The sequence below is a fragment of the Impatiens glandulifera genome, chromosome 2 (genome assembly GCF_907164915.1).
Source record: "Impatiens glandulifera chromosome 2, dImpGla2.1, whole genome shotgun sequence".
NCBI lineage: Eukaryota > Viridiplantae > Streptophyta > Magnoliopsida > Ericales > Balsaminaceae > Impatiens > Impatiens glandulifera.
In genome coordinates this window covers 24,381,098-24,388,971 of record NC_061863.1, presented here as the reverse complement: position 1 = coordinate 24,388,971, position 7,874 = coordinate 24,381,098, and the positions used below count along the sequence as shown (strand labels likewise).

At 31.5% G+C, this 7,874-nt stretch overlaps 1 long non-coding RNA gene across 1 annotated transcript; it reads right to left on the bottom strand.

The window, feature by feature from the left end:
- Nucleotides 1–4,873: 4,873 nt before the first annotated feature.
- On the bottom strand, nucleotides 4,874–7,709 carry LOC124928129. The gene is made up of 3 exons (XR_007098456.1): nucleotides 7,607–7,709; nucleotides 6,923–7,353; nucleotides 4,874–5,110 (listed from the first exon to the last, which is right to left on the bottom strand). It is a non-coding gene; the product is annotated as an uncharacterized LOC124928129 (long non-coding RNA).
- Between the last annotated feature and the right edge of the window lie 165 nt (nucleotides 7,710–7,874).

Here is a 7,874-nt window from a genome sequence, read left to right as displayed (position 1 = left end):
ATCACTTGTATAATTCAATTTTATGTGAATTGATTTTATATTTTCTAATTGGAATAATGTAATTTGTTTGACAAATTAATTTGTTTAGTTTTAACTCAAAATGTTTCAACGACAACAGTTTAAAAACGTATTTTAAATCCGTTTTTATTTAACTCTAAATGTTTAGTTGATCCCGAGTAGATTTTAAATCGTATAGATATTTCTATTATTGTGTTATATTATTTTTTTTTAATTTGTGTAGCCCGGGTAGATTTTAAATTATGGCTTCGCCCCTATATATATATATATTATAATCATACTAATCATGAATATCATGAACATGTTCTCAAGAAAAATAACATAAAGAATATTAAAAAGAGGAATATGTTATTCCAAAAGACTTGGATCTACTAAATAAGTGGACAATTCCAAAAGTCGAACCTAGATTAATATATCAACTAGGAACATTTGAAAAAATAGGTTTAAACAAGTAGTAAAAACTACTGAAGAATCAGTTTCACTAGACAATAGTGATGTGATAATTAAATAACTGTCAGATATGGATATAGCATATTATAAACAAACATATAAATTCCTACTTATAGTACTTATACAGGTCACATTTAAACCCTTAACATTAGAAGGATTACCATAAAACTTTATGGAAGCTTTAAGAGATGGTAGAAACCTAAATTGGAAACAATCTCTAATAGGAATAATATAATCTAGTTTAGCACAGGGACCAATTTATTTTAACGTTTTCCCAAACTTAAAATTATCTTTATCTGATACTAATATAACTGACTCTCTAACATTAAATGTTAAAATATACAGATATAATTATGCTCCCTTATTGGAAGTAATGTGTGTGTTATAGAATATACTATAAACCCTTATTTACTTTAAATCCATTATGTAGGAGAGTTGATAAACCCAACAATGAAACAATCTTAATATAGATTTTTTTTTGATAAATCAAACATTACAAGAAGGAGACCTATTAAATGGGAAGAAATATCATTTCCAAACAACTGGAAGATAGATCAAGTTGTACATGTGCAACCACAGGTCCAGAATTATAATAATATATTAGATATTTGTCAAAATGATGAGGGAAGTGTCGAAGTAAGATTTGACACAAGCCTAAAATTAGCATAAAGACATAACTTTGTTAGATCATATATCTCACTGTTAGACTACAAAGTTGAATACCCTTTAAAGGCATTCACCTCTCAAATAAGGGAAACTACGTTTTTGGAAGATTCATCTCCAATTACAAAAAAAATATATATTAATATGCAAAATATTGTTAAGGAAAATAACACACAAACCCTAAACGGAATAAAACCGACGATGTCGGAAATGGATTTTTCTATTTAAATGAATAATACACCCATAATAGATTTCAGTACTGGTTCTCCGGCCAGAAAAATAATTTCTAATGAATTCAAAAATCCAGGTTATACCCAATTCAGAAAATGATTTTTTGAAAGTTTTTGAATTTCAGAAATACAACAATTTGAGAAAGAATTTTATGAATTCTGCAAACAAAAAAATGTTTTAATTCCTTTTACCTCACGGTTCATAAGAATTTATGTAAAAAATTATATAGTTGTTAATGAAATAAATTTTAAGTTAGAAACAGGAAAAACCTATTTAGGTACATATCCGCCTCAACATTCTTTTCATATTGAATAATGAGGGAAAATAATGAATTTCACACCATACAAAATATTAATTGAAAAATGATACATTCTCAATAACTTGTAAACATATTGATCATATGTTTGAACAACAAAATTACACAAATCTGTTCCTAAATATTATATCTCAATATGGAAAACAAAAGCTGATAGCAATGGACCTTTCTCAAAATTCTGAGAGCCAAAAAGACAATCCCACATACGCCAGAATATTGGGAGATGATGAAACAGAATCTAGTAATATTGGATTTATTAGAAATGAATATAGAGAAATTATATTTCTCCTAGAAAAAAAACCTCAGATGGAAAAATGAGCCATAGACAATAATGCAGAGGTATTTGGATAATACATCCACACCATGAATGACTTATAAGTCCTGAATGTTTTATGAACAAATACTTATTCAAAGAGGATCGTGTGAAATATGACATTTCTCTGGCGCAAATAAAGAAATTTATAAGTTCAGTCAAATGATAATAAAAAAGACAATATCCTTAGAAGATTAGGGAATATCCCCAATGAAAGAAAGATAATTATCGTTTAATAAAACAACGACAATTAAATCAATTATTGGGATTACTGTGATGCCTTCACTAAGGCACTAAATTACGAGAATAATATATATAAAGATTCATGGTTCAACAAGGTATGCGCGAATGTTTATAGAGGAGATATTCCCCACTAGTTCATAAACTGGTTTTACTGTTTTGGTCTTAGCTCAAAAGTTTTATCAGAAGAAATTTAGGTCCTTTTTGTAAAATGGAGTGATATCTCCCCCCAGCTTCTGAAGAAACAAGATGCAAATTTATATATTGAAGGCATAGCTTCATGTTTCTTTTTTTCAGAATTTTCTATTTCCTGGATTTGGAAATGGATATCCAAATTTGGTTATACCAAAACAGGCATTCCCTGTTTGTTCAGATCATCTCATTATAAATTTTAGGATAAGATGATGAGAATAGATCCGGAAACAAATGAGCGATTCGGGAAGGAGACAACGGACCTCCTACACCAACAAATAAGCCTTTATGAAGAAAAACGATAAGTAGATGAAGCTCCATCCCCATTTGATTATATCTAAAAAAGAGTTCAGAATGAGGTCAGAGAACTTAACAAGAGAGCAGATGATATCTGAATATATTGAAGAAATGAAAAAAGACTTTATGTCTAAATTTGACAATGATAATAAATCAAACAAATCAGATTCAACTATGGCATCTGATTATCTACAAGATGCTCAAAGTGATGTCGGAATTGAAGATATTTTTGAAGCAATCAAAGATACTTTGGTTGATTTTTTTTTTAAAAAGGAAGTTGGATCACCATCCTCCAGCTAGATAAAAATTTAAATAGAAAACAAGATCCACAATATACGGATGACAAGATCCAAAATGTGCGGAAAAGATTATCCCGGGAATCTCGGGAAACACTGTTTATTTTTTATTTGAAAAATAGTTTCCTTTAAATAGCTGTTTATTTCCATTTGGAAGGGGAGGCGAAAACGACCCATCTAGTCTCTATTGTACTCTCTCTCTCTCTCTCTTTCTATCACTATTACTCTCACTCTCTTGTAATATAATTCAAGTTTGATCAATAAAAGTGTGAACTTTGTTGTGTTCAGTCTTCGGTTCCGGGTACGTTTCTATTTCTTCTACGTATTTATTTTATGCTTTCATGTTTAGCCTAATAGGCTAATCTCATTATGTGTTGATCATCTCGGCTAACTTCCCTACCTAAAAATATAAAGAAACAACACAATAGTTATTTATACCTTAAGAGCCATTTGTTTATAAGTCTTTTTAATCTGTTTTGGAGAGGCGATATGTGGTATTCCAAAAATGGAATAGTGGTTGGGATGGATGTTGTCTAAGCAACATACTGGGAGACGAGTACGGGTTTTTACCACACCCAATTGGATGCGATGACGGTTTTCGACACCAACACATTGGGGTCTAGTCCTGGATGAGAAAAACATGTGGGAACGTGAGTTTTGCACCATAGCACCTTTCCATGAATGGTAACGACGAATGAGGATAGTAAATGAACAAGAACGTTTGTCTTCTTGTAGGATGCAGCACACTTCTTTCATAGATCTGCTTGTATTGAACTCATGTTTGTCTTTCAAAAGACAATGGATATAATACTATTTTGATTAAGAAAAAAAAAGTATAATGATTAGAATAAATGAACTGAAGTATACCTAGTTAGAAGAACTTACCTAGGTTTGTAGCAAACAGGAGCGTTGAAGAAATCTTACCAGTTACCACCAAATAAAACCTTAAAAATATTAAAGTTCTATGTTATTTATAGTTTCCGGGGCACTCGGGGCACTCGGGCAATGCACTATTTCAATTTCTGACTTGCATTTCAGAGTAGACTCATGACAAAAGATAGGGTGACCAAGTTTCTTAATATCATGGAAGACGATTGCCCTTGTGCCATTTGCACAAGAGAAATCGAATGTCTTGAGCACATATTTGGTTGACAAATGCATGATGGTCTCAATCTTCCCCAACAGTTGCTTGCAATTAGGGAATTCATGATCGAGAAGACTATGACATGTAACTTCTACGCCAATATTCTCAATTGCTTTTTTTGTGCTATAATTAATGAAATCTGGGGAGAAAGGGATGAGACTATTCCAGAATTAGAAAGTTAGGATGAGATTTGGAACAACATCAGAACAACCGGAATTGCACTTATTCACAATTGGATAAGGATACACAATACCTTCAACAATTGGATCATTTATCAAGAATGGGACATTGATGCCAACAAAATCACTACAAGACCTGAAGCAAGATAGTCTTCTAGAGTAGCTTATTTACTTCCTTTAGTTGTTTTGAAAAAGTGTAAGCTGTTGTTGGCATGCTTGTTATTTCACTATCGTAGAAGAAAAGTGTGTTTTGTTATCTACCATATTTTCTCGATTTATCGTAGAAGAAAAGTCTGTTTTGATATATATAAGTTTGTTCGGATTGGGGATATGAAAAAGTGGGTTACTTGGGTAAAAAGACTTACAATGGTATTTTGGTTGATAATTTGATTGATGAGGGGATGAATGAAAAGTTGATGGGTTATTTGAGATTATTCAAATAACCCAATCCGAAGTCATCTAATCCAAATAACCATAAATAATTATATTTTTTTTTCCAAGAAACGGCTTATTAAAGAAAAAGAAAACAAACTACATCAAACAAGCTCTATAAATGAAATAAATCAGCTAGAAATGCTAACAATGAAAAAAATATATATGGATACAACCAGGCAAGGTGGAGTTATTTTAGTACAATAAATAACTCACTTGATATAGTGAAGTTGGAACGAGAGTTTCATATGGCTCGTTTAAGGTGATTACACCCCTAACACCAAGCTCTCTCAACCTTTTGACATCAGCTGGGAATGGCACAGCACCTAATAATACAAACTGAAAAAATGCACGAAAATATTAGACATGAAGATCAACATGCCAATATAAAGAGTAAATATCACTATTACAGTGCTCCATCTAATGCATTCAATATCAGTCATTCCATGCCTATTTGTATCTTCAGACATTTATTTAAGAACTTCTTATAACTAAACCGAGCACAGTTAAGTTTCCTCGCTTCTGGCCTTGTTTGGATTGGATCAATTAAATCATCTCGAATAACCGACCATCTCCTCATTCAAATCAACCAAAATGCCCTCTATTTCTTTTTTTAAAATATTCTTTTTCATTATATATTAATACTTTTAAGTCTTATAACCCAAATAATCATTTTTCATAACCCCAATCCAAAAAATGTTATTTAATAACCTCAGTCAACAAGGTCTGATAAAACCTCAGTACTTGGATGAGAACCATATATGGGCATTAAGATACAGCACTCTTGACCTGAAAAATGTTCATGGGTTACATGGTTATCCATGTTGATACCACAATGAGTTTTACTAGTCAGATGTGACAAGGATACATGGTTATCACGAGTAACCTTGTCTTATTTCCTTAGGACTATTTGTTATAACGTTTTATAATCAGAATCGTGATCCAGGAAAATCTCAATTTTTTATGTTTGTCAAAAATCTGAATATTGAAATCCAAAGAATAATTTGGATCATAATTTTTTCTTTAACAAAAATCATTGCCTAAAAAGTTGTTTGAACAAGATGACAAAGCATTAATAAAAACAATTTGGATCATGACTTTTATACCAAATGAAAAATATCACACTATAATCTGACTGAATCGTGATCTAGAAAATACATGGATGGTGATCGTGAAAACAATCTTATAACAAACAAAATAAAATCAATCTCAATTTTAGGTTTGACAATTTTCGAATAAGATTGTGAATGTGATACAGATTGCAACCAAATACCACTTTCCAAATAGGCTCATTATTTCAAGCTCAACATTATCATATTATAATTATACATTATTTATACCTGATATAGCTCAAAGTGAAATAGACACAAATTCACTATCATAGTATCAAAGCCAATGGACCTAATGGCCCCATTCCAATCCACCATGTCCATCTAAAACCCTACCAACATAATTCACTCCAATGTGAAGCTAAACACATAATTACTTAGCTTGGAAGATGCAAATTCTAAGTAGCAGAACCTAATGGTTTCACAGATGGTACACATCTTGCTCTGCCTAAAATCCAATCCAACAAGTGTTCAATCCTACCAACTGGATATCTGGTCAACCTAAGACTAGATGTGACTTTCTTGACATTGCTTCTTTAACTGAAGAGATGTTAATTTAAATCACTAGTGGTTGCATTATGTAGTAGTATGACTTCCTCAGGAAAAAAGACAGTTAGAAGTTTTGTGACTTCCCTTTAATTTATTTTTCTAACAAAGTTAAGGGTTAAGATATCATATAAAACTTCTTGTGAATTTCGTGAATAAAGATTTGAGAACAGGCCTACAGTCTGATATTTATCATTGAATTGTGTAATAATACAATTTACATTTAATATATACATCAAGAAACGGTTATACTAAGTGCCACATTATCTCACTAACAATACAATAATTATAATAATATTAGCACTTCTCAAGCTGATACTGAAGTAATACAAATTTACACCTTCAAGTTAGTTCAATAACAATAACAAGATGAACTAGTGGTGATTAAACCACACAAGCTGGAATGACAGATAAGAAAGGCAGGTTCAATTGCAATTTTGAACAGAAAGAAACAGGCTCATTAATCAATATCCCAAAGAGAAAAATATATTGGTACCTCGTCAATCAAATCCCACCAACGAAACTCTGCCTGAATCTTATTCCTAAGAACATTATACAGTAAGGTCGGATAAAACAGAGCACGCCCCCCTGCTCCAACCAAAACCCTTTTCGTATCATTTACCAAAATACCTTTGGTTACAGTATTCTCAGCATGTTGTTCATTTCCAGTTCTTATGCCCTCCTCTCTTCTCACTTCCTCAATATGCATAATAATATTCAGATAGTTCAGGTCCAAACAGCCAATTTCCAAGTGTTGAAAATAAAGAAACCCTATTATCTCATGAATCTCAAATCCACCTTTACAACAACCACATGCTAGAATCGAGACAATGGTTATCTGTTCATCTCATCTCAATTTTAAAATATATCTAGGCAAACTGTTTATGGGTTTTCTTCGTTCCTTCTGATTAATCCATCCAACAATTTCTGTTAATAAAACGAAGTATATAACTGTCAAATTCATGTAATCGTGATTAAAAAAAAAGCCTAAGACTTCGAGAAAATAAAGATCCATATCAAAACAACAGTCAAACTACATAAGCTAGAAATTATAAATTACATCATATTTCCAGTATAAAACTAAGCAAGGGTTATCATACAGGAAACAATGATAAGGGTTATTTGCAGATCATCAAGACAAAACTAAGAACAGATCAGAGAAGTGAAATCTGAAACATACTTTGCAATCGAATAATCAAGCCGTACACCGCACTCTTCTCTCCCCTTTCTCTCTCAAGCAAATTTCGCCAAATTGAAGAAGAAGTGGAAGCTACAGAAAGTTCTCGCATATTCTTCATCTGCCATGTGGTCGCGTGTGTGACAATTAAAGGGTAATTAGTTCATTTAATTTTATTGATTATTATGTAATTATTGTATTTTTTATAAATATTAAACTTGAAATTTTTTATATTTTATTTAAAGATGATAGATATTTAGACAAAACTAGA